The sequence below is a fragment of the Castor canadensis genome, chromosome 4 (assembly GCF_047511655.1).
Source record: "Castor canadensis chromosome 4, mCasCan1.hap1v2, whole genome shotgun sequence".
Taxonomy (NCBI): domain Eukaryota; kingdom Metazoa; phylum Chordata; class Mammalia; order Rodentia; family Castoridae; genus Castor; species Castor canadensis.
The window spans coordinates 49,452,831-49,469,825 of NC_133389.1; the positions used below are offsets into that span (position 1 = coordinate 49,452,831).

The 16,995-nt window shown below is 40.4% G+C and overlaps 1 long non-coding RNA gene across 1 annotated transcript in view; it reads right to left on the bottom strand.

The window, feature by feature from the left end:
* LOC141422498 (uncharacterized) overlaps window positions 1-16,995 on the bottom strand; it is a 263,968-nt gene that overhangs the window by 10,689 nt on the left and 236,284 nt on the right. The window contains exon 5 of the long non-coding RNA XR_012447086.1: window positions 1,137-1,185. This is a non-coding gene — a long non-coding RNA (uncharacterized lncRNA). The remainder of the gene's footprint in view (window positions 1-1,136; window positions 1,186-16,995) is intronic.

Genomic DNA, 16,995 nt, shown 5'->3' on the forward strand with positions numbered 1-16,995 from the left:
TATGCAAGAAGCCATCAACAAATCTATTCTGGGCTTCTGTTATTGGGTTCCATATATTCCTCGCAAGAGAAGTGGTTAACAAACCAAACACAACATCAACCAAAAATCTCATAGATGTTTGTGGTTAAGACTAGAGTCTTTGTCCTGATCTTGTTGAGATTTATTTCCTCTTGCATTATCCAGCTGCCTTCTACCCTCTTGAATGTGTTGCATAATTGAATATATGTCTGAGTCCACAGAAACCTGAACTGCAATTATTGAAAAGCCCTGGGTTCTGAACTTGGTAATTTAGGGTGTGAGGAAAACAATTCAAGGTATTTCTTACCTCTCCTCCTGCTTCAGGTGACATTTCTGCCCTATCCTTTGTAGTCACACATCCTTGATTCAGTCTTCACCGTATGGCTCCAGATGCTATCCACAGCATCTGTGCTCTGGAAACACCATCACCTCCCTCAGACTTTCAAGTTCTAGAAGTTTCCTACTATTATAAATCTTGAGTTTGCCTTCTTGCTACTTTTTTTTTTGGTTGTTTTTTGTTTTGTTTTTAAACTATTCTAACACTGTTGTAATCAGTACCCCATATAAAATTCACTCTATTGACCAGTCTGCTTCTCTGACGGGATTCTGGCTGATAGAAGCGCCTATTGCTATTTGCAGAAATTGATTAGACAGTATATGTGATTTTTCAATTAAAAAAAAAACAAGGATGGCACTAATTTATAGCTAAAGAGCATTTTTTTTCCTCCATTGCCACTTTAAAGTACCTGCTGCCAGTTAATCATTACTAGAGAATGGTTTCTTTCTACTGTGTGGATGGTCGCATGTGTGCCTGTGCTATAGAGAAGTTGCTGTCTGGCTCCTTCTGTTGGAAGAACAACTTTTAGCAAGATCCAAGGCCCAAGTTGCATCCCTCCTTGAGCAGAGGCATGAAGTCTATGGCATTTCCTATAAATCCTTTAAAATCCCATGTGGCTATAGCAGACTAGGATTTCCATATGTCATAATTTGATGTTCATGGTGGATGCAGGGGAAAGCAAGGTTGGCCCAGAAGCCACTCAGTTTATTGTTTAGCAAAGGAAATTGAGGTAATGTCCCAAGAGAAAATGTGAGGAAAGGAAAGAACAAGAGATCCATACCTGGGAGCCAATGGCAGTTTAAGACACCAAGAGAGCAGAAGGTGGCCACCTGAAAGGTATGTTGGAAAAAGGTAATGATTAAGAGCCTATTTCATCAAGGAGACCCATTGCGAGCACACACACACACACACCCCATTATAGTTTGGACCTTGAATTCCCCAAGACCCAGGTGTTGAAGGCTTGGTTCCCAGCCCATGGTGCTACTTGGAGAGTGGAACCTTTAAGAGGCAGAACCTAGCTGGATGAAGTTAGGTCATCAGAGGCATATCCTTAAGGGGGATATTGGAACCCCAATAGTTTCTTCTCCCTCTTTGCTTCCTGACCACCATGAGGTAAACAGAACTCCTCCACTTTGAACTCCCACCATGATTTAATGAGCCACCACAGGCCCAAAGTAACAGAGCCAAGAAACCATGGACCGAAACCTCTGAGACTGAAAGCCAAAACAATTTTTGTCTTCTTAAGTTGATTATCTCAAGTATATTTTCACAGTTATGAAAAACTGACTAATGTACACACAATAGGAATGAAAAGTGATGATCCAAAAATCACATCCAATAATTCAATTCAATAAACACTTTCAGAAACACCTTCTATATGCTAGAAACTGTGCATCTGGCTCAGGGAATAGAGGGAAATAAATGAAACTGTTTCTGTCTTCATGAAATAAATAAAAACTGGGTTGAAAGAAATCACAAAGAATTAGGTGAAAGAATACAGATGGTGCGTAACATATTGTAGAAACAAAGGTGTGAAAAAGAGAGTTGAACTGAGGCAGGAGACGGGCAAATCTTGGTCTAATGAAGGCCTCGGAGAACGACAGAAAGTAGAACTGTGATTCCTAGTAGTGAGACAGGCTGGGTCAGATGGCAAGTTTCTTGCCCCATGCTGCTTCTGTTTCTCATAAAGCATCTTGCTATGATTCCGCATGGAACAGGATGTGGAGAGGCACGCACGCGTGCACACACACACACAAACTGACCTATTTGAGGTTCAAAAACTCAAGTTCTGTCCCCTGGAGGGGGGAAGATCAAGAACAGTCTCATGTCCACTAGCTACTCTGTGTTCTTGGGCACGCACCTCGTATTGACATTGCTGGTAATTAGAGTTAGCTCAACATGGAAATTGTGTGTATTTATCAAGGACTGAACCAAATAGAATTTACTCTGTAGTACATAGGCACCGTAGGTCACCATCTCCATAAAACCTTGGTTTGCTTTGTGTGTACATTTTAGAGATTTAATTCTTAATTGTGAGTTTCTTTACTTTTCACGTTCCTTTTCCTAATGTGAGGACCTTTTGCATATAGTTTTCATAGACTATTTTTATCACATATTTACATACTTAGGAGTTGTTAAAGAGCCAATTAAGTAAATAGTGTAATCATATGTTATATGGCTTAATTATAGACCTTCATATATGGCACAATTATGGCATCCAATCTTATTGTAAAATTTCTACTTAAATTTTCAGGAGAGAATGAATTTTCCTCTTGAGTTTTAGTGTCTCAGGTGCTTTCAGATTTATTCAGCAAATTGCTGAAAGGAATTTATCTGCTTTTGAGACTCAATAAATGGGAATTTTGAAGAGCGCAGAAGTGCATGAACATTCGATTTTCAACTTATTTTTAATTTATATAGCTTAAAAAAGGAAGATCTTTCCTTGAATTTAAATTCTCTCCTACTCAAAATCATAATACAGACCATTAAAATCCAACCAGCTGGAGGGAATTTTCCTGTTACCAGAGTGAGTACATGCAATGGGATTGTCCCTTTCCTCCATTATTCTACAATCTTTTGGAATTCAGCTTTGCTTTGACGTGAGCCTGACCTATAAGACAGCTACATATGACCTCAACAAGAACTGGAACTGTGTTCATGTGTATAGGTTCCAGGCTCTGTTTTAGGCACATTGTCTCAAGGCTCCCAGAGTTCAAAGTTTCTAGAGTGGCAGGGATGGCATTTGGATGCAGTTCTGAACAATGCACAGTTACACATGTGCTGTGGGTGAATCTGGGCTTCCCTGATTTGTGATTCTCAGACAGCCCCAGTGTTTACTTCTCATTATGGAATTGGTATTTAACATTCTCAGCACAGGATGCCAAGTAGACTCTCCTTGCTTCAGTGTCGGGCTCCTGCCACCCTGGCGAAGGCCTTTGTTGAAGCTTATTGACGCTGAGGGGAATGCGCCCCTGTGGCAGTTTTCAGGGAGCAGAGACAAGGGGCAACAGCAGCCAGTGTTGTAGCCAGTGAAGATGTCACTAGATCCATGACCAGCGATGACAGCATGTGTGCTGGCGTCTGGTTCTCTTTTTAGGTTCTCAGTGACTCTGAGCAAAATGAACTTGGCTAACTGCAGAATGCTCAAGCCCACACCTTTGTGAGGACACAATACAATCCTTGTTTCTCACGGAGCAGCCATGTAGGTAACACTGTGGCTCTTCCTTCAAATCATGGCTGCATTTTGTCAAATAGACTTTGTCAGCCACCAACCAGTGAATGCGATAATTGATCATTATTCCCCAAGAAGGTAAAAAAAGCAACAATTAAAGAAGCTATGGGAGAATTTATTAAAGTAATAAAGGGAAGAAATCTCTAAAACCTTTTCATCAAGTTAAAGGAAGGAGACAGGGAGAAATTCAGAAATGGTACTTCAGGTCCTTCATTGATTTGCTCAAATGCAAAGCCCTGAAAAAAAAAAAAGAAACCAACTGATCAATTCAGGGAGGGATGGGCTCTGCTAGATGTCCCATCAACATCCGCCTGCAAATGGTCACATATTAATTGCAGCAGTATTTGCTGTGAATGAATTTCTTTAATGTTTATTCATTCATTCATTCATTTGTGAATTTGTTATTAAAGTGTGCTGTTCAGTTATAAGGACTGCTGCTGCGTGTGTGCAATCTGTACTGCTAATATCTAGCTGCCTCTGAAAACAGAAACAGAAAAAGGACGCATTGAATTTTCTTACAGTTGTAGATTGGGGTGTAATATCAATAACTTTAATGGAAGCAGAGTCTGTGCCCTGATAGGAACCCTGCTGCTCCTCAAATAAATGGCTTGGCTCCACCTCAGCATTTATCTGCCAGGGCTCGGCTTTATCAGGGCACCAACTCAGATTCCATTAATGTTATCTCTTAATTAGCTATGCGATTAACCTGTGTTACTCCTGTGCGATAATGAGTGGAAGACAGAACCAGAGAAGTTCAGCTGCCTTATAATTCCCTCTCCAGAAGCCAAATCATTCTGGAAACCATTCCAAGAAAAAAAAAAAACAAAAAAAAAACCCAAAGCAGTTCGGATTCGTTCTTCACTTGGATACAAGGACGAATTTTGCACTCTTTGGAGAAGGAAGCAACTGGGACATTAGTTAACATTTATAATAGTTAAGACACTCTTCTAGTGCCTTCTACTGATTACCTCTTTTAATCTTCATAGTCCGGCTATCAGGTAGGTCCTGTTATTATCCCCACTTTACAGAGGAGAAAATTGAGATCGGAGAAGTCAAATAACTGTGTCCTGAGGTCACATAGGTGGGAAAAAGCAGAACCAGGATAAAAGTCAGGCAAAAGACAGGGAGATTAGGCACCCAGCCATCTTCTTGGGTTCTTTAGTACAAGATACCTCCATAAGGAATCATCAGAAAACAACAAAGGCAGTCCCCACCTCAGCGTGGAGGCGGTGTTAGAACCCCCAAGTCACTCTCCTTCTCACACAAGGCACTTCTGAGGCAGGAACGCTGAGAGGGGCCCCCTCTGTTTAGATTTTCTGCCTGTAGAAATTTGCTCTTCAGAAGCTCTCAAGGGAATCCTGGCCTGCGCTGGTGGACTTGGTTGGCCCTGAGCAAAATGTAAAGATGGAAAATTACCTTACCCTACTTCTTCCACCTCCTTTCTGTGTCCTTTGTCCCCTCAAAGCTAGATGCCCTTCCCCTTCCCCACCTCTGGCTTTCCTGCTGAACTCACCCAAATCATCAAAAATACTGTCTGGACAAATCTGGACCTCTCTGAGCTGTCACCAGTAAAGACCAACTGAAGAGGTAAGCGCCTCTCTCTCCTCAGCAATTCCCCTTTTCCCCCTACTCTCCTTTTCTGCTCTCAGACAATGGAGTGAGGGGAGGTGGGGAGGCAAACAAACTTTTATAGTATAACCTTACATTGCTGGGGAGAGAGGACCTTTTGTGATGCCCCTAAAATTGCATCATTACAGCACCCCGCCCCTGCCCCAGCTCCATAGCATCTTGGAAGCAGACAAGTAAGACTTGGGACAATACGCAGATTTGCTCTGGCTATAAAGAGCTGCCAGCACCCCTTGCTCCTCTGCCTCCCAATCCCTGTGATTCTGCAGCCTTTGCCTCCATCCCAAAGGAATGTCACCAAGCAGTGTTTGCAAATAATATGTAGTGGTTGAAACCCTTTTTTAAAATACTCACCTCTTTTTCTCCCTCCTAGAATGTGCCCTTGCTTTATACCCTGAGTTATTTCCAGAATCCTAGGGCCTCCCATTATTTGCAATTTTTTCTTGTTAAGATCACTCATAACGCTGTACCTTAGACCAGTACATTATAAAGTGTAGATGAAAGGACAGAAAAATCCATGGTGGGAAGGGTGTCTGACTGTCCCATTTTATGGTTCAATGTCCCTTATCATGCCATAGTCATGGCTCATAGGAAACAACAGTTCTTTATACAAATGGGCTGACTTTGCTGCACATCACATATAGGTGATTTCTACAGTGCTTCTTAATATGAAATATAAAAATTAGAACTAGTCATTAAAAAGCCATGGAGCCATATTAAAAAAAAAAAACACCACCATAAGAGAGAAAGAAAGATGTTTCATTGCTGTCGTTCTAAGGAAACACCCAACAGTTCTGCCAGGAATTTATCTAACTCTTGAATAGCTCTCTACTGTGTTCCCTTCTCTCACTTGTGTTCCCAGGCTGGGAAAACATGAGAACCATTTCTCTTTTATAGTCTGTAGTTTAAAGCTCTTTAAGCAAATCCAGAAAAAACTGCTTCAGTGCAAATTAAAGGAGGATGATGAAGAAGAGGAAAGAGAGGAGAACAAAGCTGTCTCCAATAAATAGAGAGACTATTCAGCATATGAAGGCACTTTGGCTCACATTTTGGTTTCATCTCAGCAAACAGTGGGGTAGAGAGGGAGGTGGACTGCTTTGACCACATGGGCAAGGTGGACCAAATTCATTCCTGTTCAGCTAATGGAGAGTTTTGAATAAGAGAAATATTGCCAGTCTGATACTTACATAGGACATTAAAACCCACAAATCTCGTGTGTGTGTGTGTGTTTTCCCCAAAGACTCAAAGAACAGTTTATTATCTAAGACTTGCTTTATTTTCAAAATAATGTCTGCCAAGGTGAAAGCGTTTTCTCTGAGTGCTCGAGTTTGTTTTTAAGGTAACATTAATGACTAATGGTGAGTCATCCAGTTTTGTGGCTTGGTACAGTAGCTTATATTTATGCAAGAGCTTAAAATTCAACTTTGAGCAATGTCCACAGCAGGGAAGAACAATTAGTAAATTCATTAATTGTGCTTTTGTGTACACTTTTATTCTCAAGGCTAATTATTTGTTTAAATTATTTTGCCTTTATCAAAAGTGTTACCACATGAAAATATTTCAACTTAGGTGCCTGGTATGAAATACACAGACATTCTTATGAAATGTAATCAGCTTGTATTTGCTAATGACCAGTAGTCAATGTGGAGCCTTTTATCTAAGCAAATGGGCAGTTAGTTTGGGAGATATAAGTGTATGAAGAATAGTGATTCATGACACCGCTTATTCTTCCTCCCTGATGTGGACAATGGATATCTTCCATGTTTGACTTTTAAATATAATCAAACTCTGGTGTATCGTAACTTGGAATCATGCAGTTTTATGCAGAGCAATGCTATAAAAGGAATACATCAGTTGCCAAGCCAATATTCTAGTGTACATAACAAAAGTGAAGACTTCACTGTGTGTGGAGAGGAACAAAAACCTCCTCTCTTATCTTAATCCTCCGTGGGTCTGGGCTGTAGCTAGGTGGACCAGCTGCCACTGGAGCAGATTCCTTTCTGTTCACAGCTCCAGGTGTGTGGCCTGAAAAGAGAGTGATGACACCAGTTTCCTCCAGCTGGTCCAGAGGAGGGACAGTGGAACCCAGGGATAGCCAGCCCTCACTGCTCCAGCATTTTCCCTCAGGGAGAAGCATAGTCCAGAATGCTCAGAAGAAGGATGACAAAGACTCATTTGACACCTCCCAAGTCCCAGAGGTGACAGTTGTTTGACTAAAGCATGTAATCACTGCAGCTGCATATGAGGTGGGCATTATAATCTCCACTTTTCAGAAAAGGAAATGGAGGCCCCAAATGTAAATTGGAACCCAGAACAATGTGGGTGCAACTCCAATGCCTTTTCATTATAGCCTGTTGTTGTGACATCTGACACATTACCTTGTCATAATAGATAGTTCATTTGTTTATTCATTCACTCATTCATTCAACAAGTATTTATGGAAGGTGTACCATCTGCCTGGGGATGTAACAGTAAACAAATTACAAAAAGATTTTTGCCTTCAATGATTTTAGTGATAAGCAGATGAATTTATCCCAATCTAATGTCAAATATTGATTAAGTGAGGTTTGAACACATGAGGGCCAGGTTGATAGCAGTAGGATTGTGGCTTCATCACCATATCCAACTACACATGTGTTCCTGCTATAAGGATTCTCTAAGTGAACAAAAGGGAGAAACAGGAAGTCTTGGCTCCTTCTTATATGTCCCAATTATGTCAGGAACCACATTATACAAGATAGCAGTAGTGGGGCATGAATTCATTCCCATCTTCCATGTACAGGCAGGACTACAGTGGGAGGCTGCCTGTACCCCAGCACCTGGGAAAATAGGCTCTGCAATATTCTTCTGCCATCACCCAGGAAGTCAGAGCTTCCTCCAGGCAAGGGGACCAAAGAAGCAAGGCTGCTATCCCCAAATATTAGGCAGAACAGACATGGTTTTTCAGGCTGAAAATAGAGAAAGAAGATCTGTCCATAACTCCACAGGGGCTGGTTTATTTTTTAAATGTTTGTGTTCTGAGTCTGGTCACAGTCTCAAATGTGTTCTGATCATCACAGGAGTTACAGATGGGAAGGACCTATGAGGTCATCTATTGGAGCACTGCCTGTGGAGGCTTCATCGCTACACAATGCTTTTGGAGTACTTTCTTCAGCTAGTGGAGATGTCCCAGAGGACTGTGCTTCCGCCCTGTCCCTCAGGAGCCAATTCCAAAATCCACACGCAGTACATTTCAGACTAAAGATGCGGCCTGGGTGGGGGTCTCTTTTTAATTATCCAAAGCACTGAACAGAAGCCTGGTGTCATAAAAAATTGCTGAGGGCCCTCTTCTCCTTCTCCCCATGGTGCCTTCCCACCCTGCAAGGCTTCTTTCTCAACCAGGAGGCCTCAGCCCTATGGCAGATTTCAGAGGACATGGGGAGGTGCCAGGTGGCAGGACCAGCACTACTCAGCAGGGTGTGCCAGGGGTCGGGGCTTGGCCATACATGCAAACAGGGAAATAATTCTCTATGCAAGCTGCCACTCACACAACCACACGGAGGCTTGTTTCTCAGTGCAATCTGCCTGCTTCACACTATCCCAGGCTTACAGTACTCCTCTATGTACCAAAAGATTTAGCTCTAAGATGTTCTTCACAGTGTTGTTTATGATTGTGAAAAGCTCAGGCACCATCTCCTTGCCCGGTGGTGAGACCAGATAAATAAATCATGAATAAACCATATAATAGATATACCACAATGAACCACTAAAAATAGTGCATCAGAAGAGTACTAAAAATATAATGTTTTCACCTACGAGTTGAATAGCCCTTATCCAAAATGCTTGGGACCAGAAGTGTTTTGGATATGGCATATTTTTGGAATTTGGAATACTTGCACATATATGATGAGATTATCTTAAGGACAGAACCCAAATTTAAATGAGAAATTTGTTTATGTTTTGTATATTCCTTACACGTATAACTTGAAGGCAATTTTACACAGTATTTTTAGTAACATATATTTTAGCTGTGATGTCCCATGAGGTCAGGTGTGGAATTTTCTACTTGTGGCATCATATTGATGCTCTAATTTTGGATTGATGCTCAATTTTAGGGTGAGAGATGCTCAATCTATACCATTAAATGAAAAAGACCGCTATAGATAGTCAGTGTCACACACTGTTATTCTCCCCCATATTTTTATTTCATTTATTAATTTGGGGTACTGGAGTTTGGACTGAGAGCCTTTTGTTTCACTCACTAGGTAGGGTCTCTACCACTTTAGCTATGCCTCTAGCCCTTTTGCTTTAGTTATTATTCAGATAGGGTCTCCTAGTTTTGCCCCAGGAAGACTTTGGACCAGGATCCTTCTACCTATGTCTCCTGAGTATCTGAGATGATAGAAGTGCGCCATCATGCCCAGATTATTTGTTGAGATAGGGTCTCAAAAAGTTTTTGCTTCAGCTGGCCTTGCTTGTTGCTCCTCCCAATCTCCACCTCCCGAGTAGCTGGGATTACAGTATAAGCCACCGCACCTATCTTCTACTCCTAAAATACATTCGCAAAGAAGAGAATATTGACATGATTATCTCTTCATGAAGAACTGACAATGACCTTCCCTTCCCTGCTACTTTTCACCCTTTTCTCCAATGACCACTCATAACATTTGCATTCAATACAGAAATATTACTTTGAAACAGTGACTGTTCCTTCCTTTTGAACTGCTCCACTTCCCACATCCACCACTATAAGGATCCCTAGCATCACGGAAGAAATGGGAAGGCAATTAGCCTCTCCCCTAAGCCCGCTGCCTGGGTGTGAGACTGTCTCTAGGAGTGCTAAGCAGATAACAATGGCACGCTGTGATTCAATCCCACAGTAGCTCCAGTATTCATTTACCAAATGAACTTCTAGAAGCTTAGAAGGGTGAATGCCCTTCCCACCGCAGAGAACACAAGGGCCAAGGAGTTTCACACTCACCCAAGGAAATAAGAAACCTGGCCCAGGTTTCACTGCAATAGCATCCAACAGTCCAAGCCAGAAAGGATCTTAGTGAATTTGTGTGTAGCAACTGTATTATATTTCCTCTGAAAAGGGGAAACAGAGACCCAAAGGGGCCAAGTGTCTTATTTGTACATAAAAGTCCTCAGCCAGGACAGGACACTGAGAGTGACTCTCAATCCCTCTGCTTCTGACGTCCTCTTCCTCCCTTCTTTGTTTTCCAGACTTTGCTGTTCATACTTCCTGGTCAGACCCTCACATCAGCTGCCTACTGGACTCCTTGTGGATTCCCTGGCAGACTGCTGTCAACTCTCTCTTACACTGCCCCTCAAGCGTAGTCCTACTGTTGAATTTTCCGTGCTATATTGTAGTGTCTTGATTGTTAGTCTGGCATTCTTACTGGGCTTCAAGGGGGGATTTATCTTTGAACAGTAAGCCCACCTTACCAGAAGATTTATTACAGGTGGTTTTGACCAAGCACAGTCAACAAAAATAACACATTAAAAAATCCAAAGAAATTTCAAAAACAAAAATTTTAAGCTGGGCACCAGAAGCTCATGCCTGTCATCCCAAGCTACCTAGGAGGTTGAGATCAGGAAGATCAGAGTTCCAGATTAGCCCAGGCAAAAGAAGTTTGTAAAACCCCATTTCAGTTGAAAAAATCTGGGATGTGGTGGCACACACCTGTCATCCCAGCTACTGTAGGAAGCTTAAGATAGGAGATTGGAGATCCAGGTCAGCCTGGACAAAAAAAAATAAAGACCCTATCTTCAAAATAACAGGAGTAAAAAGAGCTGGAGGCAGACTCAAGCAGTAGAGCACGTGCCTAGCAAGTGTGAAGCCCTGGGTTCAAATTTCAATACTGCCAGAATTTTTTTTAATTCCTGCACACACATTTTTTGGCTCAGTGATGCAGAGAAACTCTTTGTCTTCCATTATAGTCAGCTGTGCTTAAATCATTACGTGATCTGCTGAGGGTTTCTCTGCCCTTCATTTTAGAAGGCATGCCTCCCCAAAAGCAAATGGAGCCCAAAAAAGCAAGGTAGAAGTTATGGAAATCCTCCCAAGCCAAAAAAAAAAGCATATAACTTAAGTTGGTAAAGTGACAATTTTAGATTTGTTGAAAGGTCGCATGTCTCTAGAAGTTGGATGGTGTTACAAGAAAAATGCCTTATTTCAAAGGCATCCACATTTGAGATAAAAAGCATGGAATAAGATCTAGCTTTTGGTGAGCAGTATTTAATGTGTACACAAGATTTTTGTGGCAGCAATGTAGTCTACCCCGTGTGGTTTCTAGTTATGGATCCTCAAACCTACCGTGTGTAGGGTATAGGTAAATTTGAGTAATTTTTAGAATACTGAACCTATACATCCCTGCATCCATGGTTTTTCCTTAATGGTTTATGGAACCATATACTTGCGGATACCAAGGGTCTATGGTATTTCCAGTAGCTGGTACATTGCAGACATTCAATAAGAGACCCAGAGGTTTAAAGACATTGCAAAGATATAACATGCCACTGTTTCTTAGAGGTAGGAGGAAGGATAAGAGGTTCCATGTTCCTAACATTGACACAGTGCCCAAGTGTCCTGAAACTGCATACACTAAGGGTCAGGACACTATAGAAGCTAGATGACCCACACACAGAAATCTCTTTCTGCCATCACAGACACAGTTGGTAAAAAAAAAAAAAAAAAAAAAAAAAACAAACTTGAGGCTTTCCATTAGAAAACTGCCTGTGAATAAAGCATTAGCAATACGGAGGGGCGGGGAGGAGAGTAGTCACATGACATTCTAGGAGGAACATAGCCTTGGAGCTACATACGCCAGAATTTGAATCCCAATTCTATGACTTAGTGCAACCCTGGGCATGTGAGTAAACTTCTTTGAGTCTCATTTTTCTCACTTGATACTAATAGTGATTTTGCAAGGTTGTTGACATCTTTTAGAGATCATAGTGGTACATGTCCCTGGTACATAGTAGGTGCTCACTAAATCACAGTCCTCATAATTGTAGGTCCTTGATTATATAGATAATAAGTCATGACCACATAGATTTGCTCCTCCAGATGGCAGCTGAAAGGAGAGAACACATGAAAGCTTCCATCAATCCTCTAGAGGAACAAATAACAGACATCTGGGCCCCTCAAGTTCAAGTGAACAAGCTTAACACAGTACATTATTCTCCCCCTTCTTACAGAAATAGAGAAAAGAATGAGGGTTTCTTCAGTGGCACCATGTTGCTTGCACCCACTCAGGAGACTGGGGCAAGAAGCAAATGATTTCTTTGAAAGATGTGATGGCAGCTGCGTGATACCAGAATCTATAAAGCAGCCTTAGGCTGATACAATGGCACTCCCTTCAGTATGCAGCAGAGTCCTGAAGCCCATGACAACTGGTCTGGGATATTGAGCAAGCCATGGGGGCAGAGGTAAACTATAAACATGAACAGTGGCACTTAAGCCAGTGCCCTCTGCCCAAGTTTGGAGCTCCAAATCAGTCAGGATGCCAGAATAATTTACTTGGGATCCACCTTTACCAAGTCAGCCTGGTCCCATCTATCGTCAGTTGGGACTAGAGTGTGTTAACTGTAGAGGCTGGAGGAAAGAGCAGATCAAGTATCTTCCTTGGACAGAAAAGCAGACATGCCTCTCTTTCTTTTTCCTTCTGAACCAATCTGGTGAGGGAGCCCTCTCACTTTTGCTGTGTCATCCCTGATACCCTTTATTGGGGTAGCAGTCTGTTTTAAATCACTTTTGATTACCACTGTGTTTCACACATGCTCCCCAATAGTCCATTTATTTGCCTATTTTTCCCTCCTAGATTGTAAACACAGGAAGGAAGGCACCACATCTGTATCCTTGGTTCCCACCAGAGGGCTTGATTCATCATTTGCCACCAAAAACATCAACTAAATGAAGGAATTATGAAAGAACTTCATAAATTGAAACCTATCATTCATATCATTGTGTGATTTGTAATTTGACACAATGTAGCACAAGAAGTAAGAATGTGTTTTTTCTTTTACATTTAGATGCATGAACACATGCACACACATGCATGCACTCAACCATGGGACCAAGAATGGAGAACAATGGGCCCCAACACATCAGTGAACAAAACAGCAAGCAATATACACGCTGATAAAATATGCCAATCTAATCGTTTAAAAACCTGCCACACAGCTTCAGCAATGATCTCATACTTTAAGTTTGTTTTTTCGAATTAGACTCCTTAAAATTCTGTTTTGAGTCAGACATTTCTGGCAGTAGAGTTCATCTTGAAAAGCAGACCCACAGGGAGAAGTTTTGCCCTTCACTGTAGCAAAGACAGCGACTTTCTGCTGATGACATTGACTATAGATATCTCTGGAGGCATCTCTTTGCAAAACCACTGGACACACCCCCTTGACTTTCAATGTTCTCTTCTGATGTGAGCATAAACAATGAATCCTCCCCCCCTTTTTTAACCTGTATGCTTAACTTTTATTAAAAGAAGGCTGAAAATAAAAGAGGGCTGAATTCCTCTTTTTTTCCTTAACATTGAAAATATAGGTTCTATAGACATCATCTTGAGTTTCTCATTTAGTTTCTAAAGAAACAGATTGAATCTCATGCTTTCCTGGCTAAGCTGCCTTTCCTTATCACAGGTCCAACTACTAAAATCATGAAATTGCTTCCAGTGAGTCAATTTGTTTTGTAAACAAGTGAACATTCTATTCCAGTCCTGAACGAAGAAATAGTAGAAATTGCTCATGGTGTGCATGTAAGGCAAGATGAAATTAAGATGATAGATGGTCTCTTGATCATTTTTACCACTACCTGGGTAATTCTAACTGTGGATTCAAATGTACCTGATCTGTTACTACCTGAAAAATGATTCAAAAGTATCTGCTCTGTTCTTGGCAATTGAGTAGCACCGTCCTCCACATGGAGTCAAGTCATCAAGAATTTGTGGCTAGTTAAGAATTCAACCTGAGATAGGTACATGCACTGTAGAAGAATCAAAGGAAACGCAGTGCCTGCCCTTAGAAAGAGAATTTACTTTTATTAAGGAAACCAAATTCAAAGATTGAGTAGGCCTTAACCAAAATGCTTGGGACCGGAAGTGTTTCAGGTTTTTCCAGATTTGGGAATACTTACAAACATATAATGAGATACCTTGGGACTGGGACCCAAGTCTGCACGTGAGATTCATGTATGTTTCACATACATATCACACACATACTCTGAAGGTAATTTCATTCAATATTTTTAGTGCACCTATGCTTTGGCTACTACTCTTTGCATGAGGTCAGGTGTCAAATTTTCAACTTGTGGCATCCTATCAGGACCCAAGAGTTTCATATGTTGAAGCATTTGAAATTTTGGATTTTCAGGTTAAGGACATTCAAACTGTAGGTGAATAATTAGGAGATACTGAAAGACATATGGAGCTAAGTCTAGTTATTTGGGGGATGGGAGTGGATGAGATCTTACAACTAAGGAAACTTACAAAAGACTTTTCAGAGCAAACGGGACTTCAGTCACATCTTGGTGATGAAGAAATCTGGGCTGGAATGAGTTTCCAGGAGGAGGAAAAGTAAGGATGTGTTCATAAGGGGTGTGTGATGGGGAGAGTGCCAGCACTATCCAGGCTGCCAGGATGGCCACCATGAAAAAAGAATGGGAAATGGGTTTAGAAAGGAAAGTTTAAAGTCTAACTGTGGACGTTATGAAATCAGGTATTTCATCTGATGTTCCTGACAATGGAACATTGTCAAGTCATGAATGGAAGAGCAATACAATGAAAGAGATCATAGAAACATTCATTAGACAGCAGACTTTGCAGCGGACTAGAAAACAGATTGGCGATTAAATAAAAAATCAGGCAGAAGGAAAGACTGTTGGGAAGTTCAGTAGAGTTATAGCATATGGTGTCGAACACATTTTAAGAAATTGTGAAAACAAAATGCCAGGAGATTAAAAATTAGAGTAGATTAAGAATATGAGAGAGAGGGAGAAAAAAAACCCAGACTTTAAGGAAGGGTTAATGGCAAATTTCAGAAATACAGTATCTGTAACATTCACAATGTAGCCTCCTCGATCAAGTACCAAGCCTTTATAAATCAATAACAGAATGAAAAACAAACTAGAACAATGAAAAAAATGAGCATGCAATTTTCCAAAGAAATAGAAATGGCTATTAAACATGAAGTCTGTTTAACCACATGAGAGATTTTGCTTGTTTGTTGGGGTAAAAATAATAATGATTTTTCAATGATAATGTGACTGTTTACAAGAAATACATTTGTAGGAAGATTATTTGATGCAGCCCTTCTGAAGAGCAACTTGCCAATATTAAAAAAGCTAACAAATAAATCTACTATTCACCTTTGGCCAAGGTCTCATGTCTAAGAGTGCACATCAAAGCCTTACTCATGGGAAATGACTGAAAATAAGACAAATGCCAATAGTAAGACACTGGATGTAAAACGTATGGACTATTATGTAGACATTAGAACCATTAAAGAAAAACCTTTAATGTATGAGAAAATGTGCATGACATGTTAAATTAAAAAGGCAGATTATAAACAGCTTGCACAATATGCTTCTAATTGTAAGTATCTGTGTATATAAATCAGATATGATATTTTGTCTCTGGATTCTAATTCAAATAAGCAAGCTGTAAAGACACTTTCTAGACAGAGAAACCAAAATGGACTAAGTACTCAGTGAAACTAAGACTTTATTCTCAGTTTTGTTAAGTATAGTAGTGATGCCTCAGTTATGTTCATTGAAAGTTATTTGTGTACTGAATTAATGTCTTACAAGGTGAAATTTCATGAACTCTGGGATTTGCTTTACAATGCTAAAAATAAAGTAAGGAAATTAAATAAGAATGACAAAGTGTTGATAATTATTAATTACACAGTTCTATTTTGAAAATCCCCATAATGAAAATGTTAATTTAAAAAGGAAAGCAAAAACCCTGCCACACTTTTAAAATAATGTATGGATGCCCATAGAAAAGGTTGATGTGGTTTATACCAAAATAGTTGCAATGATTATGATTAAACAAATACATGCTTTTTATTTTCCAAGTTTTTAAAATTTATTTTAAGTTACTACTGTGAACATACATTATTTTTGTAATTGAAAAGAAACTCTGTTGGTCTTAAAGCTTCTATAGAAAAAAAACTTCTATGGCTTTGACATGGAAGAAGTAAAAGAACTGAAGAAAAGAGAAGAACTAGAGAGGTCTTGGGAGGCACGCTCTCAAAACAAGACTCACAGGAGGTGGTGAGGGAAAATACCTGGAAAAAGAGATTCAAGCTCAACTATGTTACGGGGAGTTAGTGGGAAGAAGGAGTTAGAGAAGGCAGCAGCTTGAGTTCAAACACCAGTACAATGATATTATATACAACAGCTTCGCAGATTCACTTCTGAGGCAATGGTTTTGAAAACTGAAATTGGTTTCTCTCATTTCTTTAGACTACATGTCCCAGACACTGTTCAAGATACTCAGAGCACAAGGGTGAAAGAGAGAGGTTCAGTTAGTCCTCACTGACTTAGGAACTAGCAGCAGAGAAAGATTAACTCCAAAACTACAGATAGTCAACTGCAATAACTATTATAAAGGACAACCATGACAGCCTAGAACAGAAAGACTTGATCCAGTCTTGAGGGATTCTGGGAAACTTTGAGGAAGTTTTGCTCATTCAGAATAAACAGGAGTTGGGCAAAAAGCGGAGAGGGAAAATTTAAACCCGGGTTTTTTAAAAATAATTTTTTATTAGGATATAATCACTGTACAGCGGA